Source organism: Pogoniulus pusillus, chromosome 2 (genome assembly GCF_015220805.1).
Source record: "Pogoniulus pusillus isolate bPogPus1 chromosome 2, bPogPus1.pri, whole genome shotgun sequence".
NCBI lineage: Eukaryota > Metazoa > Chordata > Aves > Piciformes > Lybiidae > Pogoniulus > Pogoniulus pusillus.
In genome coordinates, this window is record NC_087265.1 from 45,505,021 (window position 1) to 45,519,642 (window position 14,622).

Sequence of the window (14,622 nt, forward strand, 5' to 3'; positions counted from 1 at the left end):
GTCCTTTCTGCAATGTCACTAGTGGTTGCTGTGGAAATAACGATGTCATTAATCCAAAGCTGAAAGCAGGGAGCATCTGGCAACTCAAAGCCAGTCAGCAGCATCTCTAGGGTTAAATTTCTCCTGTTAAAATTTATTTACAGGATATTATTTCTCACCCATAAATCATATTCTCTCAATCCTCTTTTCTGCCTCCCACCCAGCTGCACCTCCACCCACCCTACTTAAAGGCTGCACTGTTTGTGCAAGGTAATGTTCATCACTGCATATAGTAAAATGATTTTACCTTCTGTTACCCAACAGTGCTTCTTTTTCACTCTGTATTGCTAATAGTTAGTCATAGAGCTATTAATCATTCTCTGAACTCCTAAAATGAGATATCACTGATAGATTTATATCCTTAGAGACTGCACATAATATGGAGAAGTGTATTTCGCTCAGCTGTATCATTGCATGTTCCTCTTTCTGCTTGCAAACAGACTCTTGTTGTTGTTGAAGAATGTGTGTCAACAACAGGCTTCAACCAGATACTTCACAGCAGTTAATTTTTAAAACATGTCTTCACCTCCCTAGCACTGTCACTAGTTTGAGTTCCTGCAGTCATTCAGCCTAACTGTAGAGCTCTCTCTGACAGCTAGTATTAAGCTGGATACTTATTACACCTTGGTTCTAATATAAAAATATATGTATATGTCTCATTTTGTCTTAAATAATACTGCCTTTTTAAATGTAAAGGCATGGCAGATATGTTAAATTCCCTGAAGTATTTAATATGGTGAAATATGTCACATTACAAAAACTATTTCCATCAATATAAAAGTTGCTTTTAATTTTAAACCTTCTCATTACTCTATTTTACATAAATTATTACCAACTTTACTCCATGTGCATAGTAGAATCATAGAATCAAGCAGGTTGGAAGAGACCTCCAAGATCAGCCAGTCCAACCTAGCACCCACACTTGTCCAATCAACTAGACCATGGCACTAAGTGCCTCATCCAATCTTTTCTTGAACGCCTCCAGGGAAGGTGACTCCACCACCTCGCTGGGAGTGCCCCAAATAGAAAAAGTAAGGCTGAAATTCTTTGTAGAAAATGGAATTGTTTCAATAGTCACCAATCAAATCTTATATTCCCTAGGGAAAACACGGACATTGAAAAATGATGTATCTAACTTTAGATCCATGTTTTCATTAGCATACTTTCATAGAATAAAGGAAGGGATGCGGCTCCCTTTGTTATGCTAAGCATGAACAGCATTGCAGTGAAGTTAGCTGGTCTTTCAACATAGACCCAAGCTGAATAGACCTTCTATCATCTAGAATTTATCCCTTTCCTGAGACAGTAACTATGTCCAGAAATTAAGAGAGTCATAAGGCCAGAGAGTATTATGGATGCGGAAATACCTACAAGCTGATAACTCTTAAGTAAATTTTCCATTTGATAAGGCAAACATGCCTACTGCTCAAATAGCACATCTTGGTTTTGGGGGGGTTTCTTGGCCAATATTAGCAGCAAACTTACAATTCTACATTCCTACACCACAAGAAAGCCAAAATCTCAAAACGATACCTCAGCACACAAGCAGAATTTCTGTTCACGCCAAACTATAGCTACATCTGGCTCCATACACAGACTGCTGATAGGATATGCTTTCCTTCTCTATATATACAACCCCAGTGAGGGGTTAAAAAAAAAAAAATCAAAAAAACCCAAAACACAACAACCAAAAACATTTATGTGGTTATTCAGTAAATAATTCTACCATTTTACTCCATTTGTCCCTCTTTTTGTTTTTCTTATGCCACTGCCTCATTTTCCTAAACCTTTCCAAAACGCAGCCTTGAGCCACTATATAGAATCATAGAATCATAGAATCAACCAGGTTGGAAGAGACCTCCAAGATTATCCAGTCCAACCTAGCACCCAGCCCTAACCAATCAACCAGACCATGGCACTAAGTGCCTCATCCAGGCTTTTCTTGAAGACCCCCAGGGACGATGCCTCCACCACCTCCCTGGGCAGCCCATTCCAATGCCAATCACTCTCTCTGTGAAGAACTTCTTCCTAACATCCAGCCTATACCTCCCCTGGCACAACTTGAGACTGTGTCCCCTTGTTCTATTGCTGGTTACCTGGGAGAAGAGGCCACCCCCCACCTGGCTACAATGCCCTTTCAGGTAGTTGTAGACAGTAATAAGATCACCCCTGAGCCTCCTCTTCTCCAGGCTAAACAGGCCCAGCTCCCTCAGCCTCTCCTCATAGGGTTTGTGCTCCAGGCCCCTCGCCAGCTTTGTTGCCCTTCTCTGGACATGTTCCAGCACCTCAACATCCTTCTTGAATTGAGGGGCCCAGAACTGGACACAGTACTCAAGGTGTGGTCTGACCAGTGCTGAGTACAGGGGAAGAGTAACATCTTTTACTTCTAAACCAGACAGAAAGAATTGAATTTTAAATGAGGGAGGTGAGAACTAAAGGGACTGCTGTTATTCCTTCAGGCTCCAAAGACAGCCAGAGAAGTCCATGTTATGGAGGGATAATTAATTAATGTGAGATTATATCTTTTTCAAAATTAATATTGTTTATTAATTTTGATATTCAGGAGTCTCACCCACCTGACCACTTATTTTTAATAATAATTGGTTATTCTCATGGTCATGGAAACATTAAACAGAGGAATAACTAGATCTAGAAATAACTAGCAAAAATATAAACATTAATGCCATGGTCTGGTTGATTGGATAGGGCTGGGGAATAGGTTGGACTGGATGATCTTGGAGGTCTCTTCCAACCTGGTTGATTCTATGATTCTAATTGAACTGGAAGAGAAGGTTCCTGGGATCAGTATACCCCTTGCCATCAATACACCACTTGCCCACTAGATGGACTTGAGGAGCTCTTTTTTTTGCTTATGGCAGAAGGCAATGGTGAATTACAAGAGGCTCTAAGTATTTACTCACAAAATATTATTTCCCAACTCACAGGGCTAGCTACAGCTTCAGACAGTACCCAAATGCTATCAGGGAGTTCTGTTACTGTCTTGTCAGCCACTGAGACTTCTGATCCTTCCCAGGCTTCACAGGCTGCCGGGGAAAGAAGGCAGACAATCTCTGCCCTGGTCCTGACTATGTATCTCCAGGACTTCCTGTCTTGGCAGGAGACTTTCAGGAGTAGGCAGGCTGTCTTGTGATGTGCAGTCTTCGCATGATGTCACGCTGGCTATGCAGGCTGATTGCCTGGAGGCATTCAAAGCCTGCTCCTGGTAAACTCAAGCAGGCAGTTTCCAGGCAGTTCAGGATACAATAAGGCAGTGAGTAATGGCAGCAGGCAAGCGAGCATGAATACAATGGCAGAGCACATTGTGTTACCCGCTCATGTCTTTTATCAATACAGCCTGAGACTAATGGGTCTTTGGACACAGAATAGAATAGCCTACCAGAATGGCAATTAGCCAAGCTTGACCGTATTACCTGAAGCCAGATTTGGGTAAAGCATAGGCCTTGCACAAGGCAGGCACAAGCTAAGCCTGTATATCTTGATTACTACAGGATGCAAACAAGTCTGGGCAAGCCAGAGTCTCTAGACTCGGTGCTATGGGTTCTTTGTCCTCTTTCCCACAGTTGCTTCTCCCCAAAACAGAAAGAGGGAGAGTAGAAAACCACATCTGGGCAATCCAGGACATGTATAAGTCTGTTTTGACCTATTCAGGCCTACCATGACAGTCCATTACCATTTTTCTCCAAGAATATCAACTCAGACAGCACAAGAAGGTTTTCTGTAGGTCTTCTGAAGGAAGACAGAAACAGAGGAGCAGGCAAGGCAGTGTTTCTTGAGGAGCAGATGGTAAAGTCAGGCTTCTGAAGGGACAGCAGTAATAGCAGTGTGGGACTACAATGTGTAGGGAAGTACTTAACATTTAAACCAGAGCACATCTATATGCACTTTCGTTAGAGGGGACTAACTAAATGAATACAACTATTATATCACATGTCACCTCTATGTCTATCAAAGAGATGTTCTCAGGTAAATGATGAACTTTTGATGTCAAGCTCTCAGAAAAGGTGTCTCTTCAGTAACTCACCTATCAAAAGTCTTGAAAGGGAGATGATATTTTGTAATAAATAATTTCAGCTGAATTTGTCCTTTGAAAACAGGTATATGTATATATATATATATATATAGATATATAATTCACATATTCAGATGGTTGCACACACAGTTATCAAGAATGTCTTTTCTTTACCTTCACTGAAAATGCTATTTTGGATGTTAAAAAGTTTCTGTACTGAAAATAGTAACTTTTTATTATCAAATACTTTATTGTTATAATTGCATTCAGTTATCCATTGCTTTAGATGGTTTCTCTTGCTAATGGAGCCGATGCTTAGTTTTTCCCCAGTGACGTTGTATTTGTCACTATTCTAGGCATTAATCCAAGTCCAAAGATAGGAATGAAAATTATAGGCTCTTCCTACATAGCTTTCCTTTTTAGCAACTTCAGGCAGGCTCCACATTAGCAACTTCTTCCTACATAAGTCACTCTCCAAACGGTTCAAAAGCAAAATAAATTCAGACCACTGCTATCAGGGAATTTATTCTTCAACATCTCATTTTTTCCCCCAAATTCAAATAAAGCTAACAGTTTTCTGTGGTTGTTTTTGTTTTTCTTGTAGTATTTTCTATAGTATCTATAATATCTGAGGAAAGATATTAATGGGATTTTCTTTACAGTAGTTCTGTAAAATGGAAGATGTCATTATCCTCATTTTAGCAATAGTGAACTCATGCAGAGAGAATGTACTGCATAATCAGCATTGTAAGAGATTATGCTGAAATCAGAAATACCTTTCTGAAAATACAATCTTCCTCATTCCTAATTCTTTCAGTGTTTTGGAAGATATTGCTATATATTCTTACTGCTGTTTCATGATGCTAATCAAATGGAATGCTGGACGTGGCTTTTAGTTTGATCTTAGCACATTACCTTAATGGATTGGAGCCTTGGTCATGGGTTGGGATTCATTCTTTCAAATGTTAACAAACATTGAAAAAGTTGAAAATGCTAAAAATGCCAAGTATTAACTAACTGGGAAAGAAAAAAAAAAAAGAGAGAGAGAGAAACAAATTTAATTCACTCCTAGCCTGAATTAATTGACAGCAAGTCTATTTTGAAGCAAGAGACAGAACTAAGATGTCACTGATGTCATCTGTCACTTATGCTTTGACACAGAAGTGATATTTGCAAGGCACATCCACATCCTAGTGCCAGCTGAAAAATCTCTTTACTCAGACAGAGCCCCTACATAGGAGAAAGTCTATATTTGACTAAACATTGCTCTCTGTATTTTAGTCAAATCCCTTAGATCGTACTGAGTAGATACTATAAAAACTACTTTTTCACTGAACTTCAAATGGACATATTGACATATTCTTTCCTTTTGAGACTCTTCCTCTTATCATAGAATCATAGAATCAACCAGGTTGGAAGAGACCTCCAAGATCATCCAGTCCAACCTAGCACCCAGCCCTGGCCAGTCAACTAGACCATGGCACCAAGTGCCTCATCCAGTCTTTTCTTGAACACCTCCAGGGACGGTGCCTCCACCACCTCCCTGGGCATCATTTCTCTTTATTTATAAGAATAAAAAAATAAAGAAAGTATATCTGCATGTAGCTCTTCAACCTTACTGTAAAATAAAATCAGGAACTGTTGCCAAAAAAAAAATCTTCACTGCCTTTCACAATGAAAAGTATTCATTTAGGGTTTAAATGAGCAATCAGATGTGATTACAAATGGAATGGTGATTGGGAAGCACTTAATCACCTAAGATAAAATGTTACGAGTGGCAAGTCAGAAAATACCTCTGAAAGAAAAGTCTGAGAGGCTGCAAGCACAATCAAAAGAGAAACTAAAAGGGAGGGTAGTCATTAGCAAAACAGCATTTGATAAGCCAAATTGCTTCCTACCTATTTTTGTCTTACCATTTTAAAATCGTCACTTCCCACAGCCCATTTCTCCTTTTGCCCTCTTTCCTCTTTCTGTTTGTTAGCCCTTTTCCCTTTTGGTTCTTCTCAAAACACATCAGTCTTTCACTACTAACCCCCTGCATATCTGCACTGCTGTAGAATCTACTATAGCACTTCAAATGTAGAAACAATTATGTCAGATATAAAAGTATATAATTACACACAAGAAACATAACAAAAGAATCTGTTACATCCTAGAGGTAATTGGTTATCTGTTATGGTATAATCATACAATAGAGCATTTAGAAGTTACATCATTGGCTTAACTTTGTCCAAGTTTTCATCATTAATATTCCATTCATAAACCAGATTTTAAAATTGCAAGCAAGCAAAAGCTTATGGGGAGCTCATGGTTTCCAAAAGCACAGCAAAATTGTTCAGTCACTTGGTACATGATAAAGTAAAATGTGTTTATTGCCTCTAACATTTGACACTGAAGACATCTTCAATATATATCATAGAATCATAGAATCAGGCAGGCAGGGTTGGAAGGGACCACAAGGATCATTTACTTCCAACCCCCCTGCCGTGGCCAGGGACACCCTACTGCACACAGCCTCATCCAGCCTGGACTTAAACACCTCCAGGCATGGGGCCTCAACCACCTCCCTGGGCAACTCATTCCAGCCTCTCACCACTCTCATGCTGAACAACTTCCTCCTCATGTCCACTCTGAATCTCTCCACCTCCAGCTTTGTTCCATTCCCCCCAGTCCTGTCACTCCCTCATAGCCTAGAAAGTCCCTCTCCAGCTTTTGTGTAGGCCCCCTTCAGATACTGAAAGGCCACAGAAAGGTCACCTGGGAGCCTCCTCTTCTGCAGACTGAACAGCCCCAACTCTTTCAGTCTGTCCTCATAGGAGAGCTGCTGCAGCCCTCTGATCATTCTCATGGCCCTTCTCTGGACATTCTCCAGCACATCCACAGCCTTCTTGTAATGGGGCCTCCAGAACTGTATACAAACACCAACTCCCTGAATCAGATTTGCAAACACCACCTCACCCTCCACATAGAAAACAACCAACCAAACAAAAAATATTAGTTTGAAAATTATCAATACTCATAAATGGGCAAAACACTTGTAAGGAATGCCAAGTGACAAGTCAACAAAAGACAAGAGTCTGACTAATCTGTGACCCAATTACCACTTAGCCTACTTAATTTGTGACATTTTTTTATAATATGACACTCTCTTTTGAGAAAAAGCACTGCATCAGTATCCCTTGACTTTATTTTCCATCCCTGACAAATCTTCCCAAGCATGTCAAAATGCTTGCAATGGATCAGAGTTCAGGCGCTGTTTTTTTGTCATTTGTGTTAAATTGCCATTATGTTTGTGGAAAACTTTCCCACTCAGGTCCGTACAAGCAGTAACTGAAGCAAGCGAGACACCTGACACTCACTTCGGTGCTCACCAGATCCCATCTACATTGAGGTACCTAAGTCAGTAGTCTGCAGGTGCCCCTTAGGGCTTTGCAGCGCGCAACCAAAAGCAGCCAAACATTGCCCCCTTGTGGCTGCAGCACAGAGCGCGGCCTCGACCAACAACTGACTTGGACATTAAACCTTACAGGGGAGTTTCCCGTGGGAATCCACAGCAGAAGCATGGAGGATTGCCGCAGTGCTTGATTCCAAGGCCCAACAAAAAGCTGTGCTTCTTAACCCTTACTGAGGGAATTCATCACAGGGTAGCTTAAAATTTTCTGTATTAGTATATACCTCAGTAAGAACCACTCAGTTCTGCAAAAGTAGTACAAAACATTAGCAAAGAACTTCAGGAAAGAAGCAATACTTTGTATTAGGGATACAAGGGATAAAAATATGAGGAACACGTGGTTTTTTTCCTCAAAGTATACTGTGTTTTTGACAAGAAGAAAAATATCAAATAAATTGACCTTATTTTCCCCAGTGAGCCTACAGTTTGTCATATTGAAGGTTGCATTTTTAAGCTGATAAAAGTATAGATTCAGCTCACCACACACTTAAGAAAACACAGAAAAGAGACTCCCTAAAAAGGAGGGAGGCATTGATTAGTATCTGTTCTGAAGACACTCAAGGGCTGATTATGAGAGTGGGAAGAGGAAGATCTGCTAACTGTAATCAAAGAGCAGGTTCAAGAACACATCAAGAACATGAACGTGCACAAGTCTATGGGGCCCAACAAGATCCACCCTCAGGCCCTGAGGGAACTGGCAGATAAAGTTGCCAAACCACTGTCCATCATATTCAAAAAGTCATATCAATCTGGTGAAGTCAATGCTGACTGGAAAAGGGGAAACATAACCCCCATCTTCAAAAAGGGAAAAAAAGAAGATCCCGGAAACTACAAGCCAGTCAGCTTCACCTCTGTGCCTGGCAAGATCATGGAGTGGATCCTCCTGAAGGCTTTGCTAAGGCATACAGAAAATGAGGAAGAGGTGATTGGTGCTAACCAACATGGCTTCACTAAGGACAAAGCATGCCTGAAGAACTTGGTGGCTTTCTAAGGTGGAGTTACAGCATCAGTGGATAAGTTAAGAGCAACTGATGTCATCTACTTGGACTTATGTAAAGCGTTTGGCACTGTCCTGCACTACATCCTGGTAACCAAATTGGAAAAGTATGGACTTGAGGGGGTGACCACTTGCTGGATAAGGATTGGCTGGATGGCCACACTGACATAGTTGTGATCAATGTCCAAATTGAGACCAGTGACAAGTGGCATCTCTTGGTGTCAGTACTGAGACCGGTGCTGTTTGACATCTTTATCAGTGATATAGACACTGGGACTGAGTATACCCACAGCAAGTTTGCAGATGACACCAAGCAGTGTGGTCCAGTTGACACACTGGAGGGAAGGGATGCCATCAAGAGTGACTTGAGAGGTGGGACCAGTCCTGTCTATCCTCGCAGGGGTGCCTGATTAAGATGGGCAGTTTTCATTCCATCTTGCTCAGGCATCTCACAAAGGTTCATTTCTCAGCAAAATCCTTTTCAAAAGTAGTCCACTCTAAGAGGGATTATGGACAATTAGGTATCTAACAGCTAAACTAATTTACTGTTGGAAAGAGTAAAATATGTTTGCCTCATGGACAAAGACACTAGCAAAAGAAAAAGTTACTGGACCCTCTCAGGAAGAACAAATGACTTTGACATTAAAGTCTTAAGTGATTATAACAACGATCCCCTACAAAAAAAATGCCTTTTTTTCCCCAGTTTGACTAATTCCTTTAAAGAAAGAGATAAAAGGAAATTAAATCTCTTTTATGTTTGTGAGTTTGCATCATGTGGTGCTTTTTTTTCTATTTAATTTTACTTAGATAATTTATCTCATGTTTTCAGATGATCTAGACCACATCCTTGGAGTACACAAAGAGCTTATAGTATTGAGTTTTCTCTGGGTTTTTCAATTCCTTGGTTGCTTTAATGCTTGTGAAAGGTGACATTAGTTTTATTGGCATTTAGAAATTTAGTTTTCAAGCAGTAATGCTAGAAAAGCAAAAGCTGTAACAGTGCAGGCTTCTTCACAAAGCTCTGTCAACACAGCTTAATGCCATCTCATCCTGTTATTTATTACAGTTTCCACTACTTTGCTCATTGGAGATGTCAGACATATTGGTATGTAGCTTCCTGGAGCATTCCTGGAGTCCTTTTAGGCAGTCATGTTTATGTCACACTTGCTATTTTCTAATGCCTCTTACTACCACTGATATTAAGAAAAAGAATTAGCACTCCCTTTTTCCCAGCTATAGATTTGTGATTCCAAGATTAATGTATCTGATCATCCCAAATTGCTTATCTTTTCCACTCACTATATTAATAATTCAGTTTAAGGCATATTCTCTGCCTGGTCCTCCATATGGGAAGAGTTCTGTAGTGGAAATCTTCCCAAGATATTCTCCAGTGAACAAAAGTTCACTGTACTTTCTCTATTCTGGCTTTACCATGATTGCTCTTCTCACTCAACCTTAATTTTTTTTTTGATCCCCAGAATTCTCTTGCAGGATAACTGCTTACAAATACTAAAAATAATAATAGTGATGCCTTTTTGATGGCTGTTGCTCTAGCTCATTAGGAGAGATTTAAAATAGATGTTAGGAAGAACATCTTCATAGTGAGGGTGGTGAAACACTGGCACAGGTTGCCCAGGGAGGTTGTGCTCCCTCCCTGGAGGTGTTCAAGGCCAGGTTGGATGAGGTCTTGAGCAACCTGTTCCAGTGGGAGGTGTCCCTTCCTATGGTGGGGGGTTGGAACTAGATGATCTTCAAGGTCCCTTCCAACCTAAACCATTCTATCACTCTATTTCCACACATGAAGACTTATGATCTGTTCCTATTCCTTTTTTGTTTACGACTTCTTTGTATCTTTTTGGAAGAGGATTTATTTTTCTTTTTTATAGAATCATAGAATGGTCTAAGTTGGAAGGGACTTCAAGGATCATCCAGCTCCAACCCCCCACTGTAGGCAGGGACACCTCCCACTAGAGCAGGTTGCTCAAGGCCTCATCCAACCTGGCCTTAAACACCTCCAGGGAGGAAGCAGCCACAATCTCCCTGGGCAACCCATTCCAGTGCTTTGCCACCCTCACTGTAAAGAACTTCCTCCTAACATCTAGTTTCAATCTCCCCTTTTCCAGTTTAAATCCATTACCCCTCGTCCTGTCATTACCTTGTAAATAGTCCCTCCTCAGCCTTCCAGTAGGATCCCTTCAGATAATGAAAGGCTACTATAAGGTCTCCTCAAATCCTTCTCTTCTCCAGACTGAAGAGCCCCAACTCTCATAGCAGAGGTGCTCCAGCCCTCTGATGATATAATTGCCCTATCCTTAGAGTTTAACTGTGTTGGAAGTCTTCATAGCTTGGGTCTCTCACCACAACCACAGGAGTAAACAATTGTACAAGCTGTCCTGCAGTAAACTTCCAAAGAACATAATGCAAACACTGGATTATGGACTTTCAATGAACCTTGTAATTTTATTCACAATGTACTAATAGTCTCATTGCTAAGATTAAAACCAGTATTAAGCTTTTCATACAATAACCACTTCCCAAATCACAGCAAGGAGCACAGAGCACTCCAAGTGATTAAAGACTACTGTCATAGTACAGTAAAAAGATTGTCTATGCAATCTTTTGGGAAGTGCTAATTCCTTTTCATAGCTCACTGCTTGTATACTGAACTAAAGCTTTTAAGTTTACAAATGCTGCTTGGAATTGTGCCAGTATGACTGATAACAAGTAAAATCCTAGGCCTCTTAAATAATTGGGTGTCACATTCAGGCACTGGCTCCCTCACATGTTAAGAGCTGCCTAGTGGGAACTCGACTTAATACACATCAAATAAATACCTGGAGAATGCTTCTGATTAATGTAAGGACATACAGGAGAAAGCATTTACACAAAACAGAAGTTATTTTCTAAGTTAACAAAAGAACACTTCAAACTGGAATTAAAACATAATCACAGAACTCGGAGGGACTATTGTAGAGCATATGGGTGTTAGATAAAAAGGCTTTGTCAAGAAGTTGCTACAGTTCTTGTATGTACAGGGTCTGGCAGAATACTGTCATGAAAACCTATTATATGCATTATTAAACTCTGCTTTGAAGTAGCTTATTTCCCTGTTTATACCCAGAATTCTTTGTGCAGTCCAAGGAGGAAAAATAATGCTGCTACTAAATCACAGAAACTTTCTCTGCACCCTAGGCCTCTCAGATTTTTGCTGCTGAGTCATGTCATCTGACTGGTCACAGAATAAAACATGTCAGTTTGTAGCTTGTCATGGAACTGATTAAAGATTTTCTTTGAAGGAGCCAAAGCTCATGTGCTTAAGCTATTGAACAAAAATGTCATATATGCACTTTATGTGCACTTTATTCTCCATATTAAATCACATGCATCATAGATCTTTAAGGACAAAATTACTGATGCATGGCACATGCACTCCTTTAACCACTTCAGTTTACCCTAGCAAAGAATTATTATCCAATCTAAGAGTTCTTAAATTAGCATGCTCTACTTTCTCTGGCTATTTAGTTGTCATCTCCAGGGATTTTTTTCTTGTAGTGATTTAATCTTGTTGAAATTTTTAGGTTCACAGCCTATTGACAGGGCCCTCCAATAACTGCAGTAAGTTTCCAAAGTTATTTTTTCTACTTGTGTGGGCCCTAGATTTCATGTCTTGTAATACTTCACAAAGTATATAACTGTGTCATTATTATTTTATTACTGCTTACTACCTCTTACATGTTTTTGTTTAAGAAGTATGTTTACTGTGTGTAGTTTGTTCTGTGTGTTTCTGCTGGAGACTGCCTGGTTTCAGCTCAAGGAAACTGAGCTACCTACAGACACTAATAGGCTTTGAGCAGTGTAATTTTGCATCTTTAGTTCATTTCTTCCTATACTCTCACTGTAACTCCTGTATGTTTTTTATCTGACTTACCTCCTCTTTTGCTTAGCAATCTTTGCAGTAGCTTTCCCTCCTTAAGAAAAAATGGTAACTGTAGTAGCAGTGAAACCTCTTAAATAATCATAGAATCATGAAATGCACTGAGTCAGATGGGACCTTTAAAGGCATCTAGTCCAACATCCCTGCAGTAAGCAGGGACATCTGCAACTAGGTCAGGTTGCTCAGAGCCACATCAAGTCTGACACCGAGTATCTCCAGGGATGGGATCTACAACACCTCCCCGCACAATCTGTTTCAGTGTTCCATCACCCTCTCAGTAAAGATCTTCTTTCCAACGTCCAATTTAAATCCAGTCTTCTCTATTTTAAAACCAGTGCCCCTCTGAAGATATACAAGTCCATGGGACCTGATGAAATGCATCCTAGAGTCCTGAGGGAGTTGATAAGCCACTCTCCATGATATTTGAAGAGCTGTGGTAGACAAGTGAAGCCTCCGGGGATTGGAAGAAAGGAAACATACACCCATTTTTATGAAAGGGTAGAAAGGAGGACCCTGGGGCCTACTGTCCTGTCAGCCTCACCTCCATGCCTGGGAAGATTATGGAACAGATTCTCCTGCATGCCATGCTAAGGCACATGGAGGACAGGGAGGCGATTCATGGCAGCCAGCATGGCTTCACTAAGGACAAATCTTGTCTGTGTAACCTAGTGGCTTTCTATGATGATGTGATCCATCTGAACTTCTGTAAGGCCTCTGACACAGTCCCCCACAACATCCTGCTTGCCAAGGTGGAGAGATATGGATTTGATGGGTGGACTGTTGGATGGTGCTTAGTGGCTTGAAGTCTAGATGGAGAGTGGTAACAAGTGGCATCCCTCAGGGACCTATACTGGGACCTGTGCTGTTTAATGTTTTTATCAATGATATAGACAGTGGGATAGAGTGCACCATCAGCATTTGCAGATGACACCAAGCTGAGTGGTGTTGTAGATATGCCAGAGAGATGGAATGTCATCCAGAGGGACCTGGACAAGCTGGAGAGGTGTGCCCAGGTGAACCTCATGAGGTTCAACAAGAATAAGTGAAAGGTTCTGCAGCTGGGCCAAAACAATCCTTGCTATCAATACAGACTGGGGGATGAGGTGGTAGAAAGCAGCTCTGTGGAAAAGGACTTGTTGGTGCTGATGGACAAGAAGCTGGACATCCTGGGCTTCATCAAAAGATGCATTGCCAGCAAATCCAGAGATGTGATTCTTTACTCTGGAGCCCTCAATATAGGAAAGACATGGACCTGACAGAGCTGACCCAGAGGAGGGCCATGAAAATGATCAGGGGGTTGGACCACCTCTGCTATGAGGACAGGCTGAGTGAGTGAGGGTTGTTCAGCCTGGAGAAGAGGAGGCTCCAGGGAGACCTAATAGCAGACTTCCAGTACCTGAAGGAGGCCTACATGAAGGACGGAGGGAAACTGTAACAAAGGCCTGTAGTGACAGGATGAGGGGCAATGGTTTCAAACTAGAGAAAAGCAGGTTTAGATTAGATACTAGGAACAGGCTCTTTACTATGAGGGTGGTGGAACACCGGCACAGGTTGCCCAGGGAGGTGGTTCGGGGCCCTTCCCTGGAGACATTCAAAGTGAGGCTTGACAGGGTTCTGGGCAGCCTGATCTAGTTGAGGATTCCCCTGCTTAGTGCAGGGGTGTTGGACTAGATGATCTCTGGAGGTCTCTTCCAACTCTGACCATTCCACATCCTATTGTTCTATGCCATTATAAATAGTCCCTCCCTCGCTTTCTTGTGGGCTCCCTTCAGGTACCGCAAGGCCACAGTAAGGTCCCCCCAAAGAGCCTTCTCTTCTCCAGGCTGCACAACTCCAGATCTCAGCCTATCTTCGCAGGAGAGGTGCTCCAAGCTTTGACCATTTTTTGTGCCTGTCCTCTGGACCCTCTCAGTTAAGTCCACGATCTTATATTAGGTCAATATCCCTGTCCTGGATACTGAAAAGCAAGAACGAATAAGCATCTACAACACTGAAGATAGTTCTCACTATACACTCTACAGAGAGCGCTTGTTTCATACCTAGAACGCAGAAGGGCTTACTTTCTGCAGAGCTTCGAATGACGAGCTGCAGGAGGAGGTGCCGGTGCCGCCGCCGCCTCACGCCGGGGTGCCGCAAGCCGCCGCCTCACGGCCCCGAGGCAGCGCCCGCCC

At 41.5% G+C, this 14,622-nt stretch overlaps 1 long non-coding RNA gene across 1 annotated transcript in view; it reads right to left on the reverse strand.

Annotated features, from left to right (window-relative positions):
• Nucleotides 1-14,616, reverse strand: part of LOC135186379 (uncharacterized) — a 43,406-nt gene extending 28,790 nt beyond the window's left edge. The window contains exon 1 of the long non-coding RNA XR_010306829.1: nt 14,512-14,616. This is a non-coding gene — a long non-coding RNA (uncharacterized LOC135186379). The remainder of the gene's footprint in view (nt 1-14,511) is intronic.
• Between the last annotated feature and the right edge of the window lie 6 nt (nt 14,617-14,622).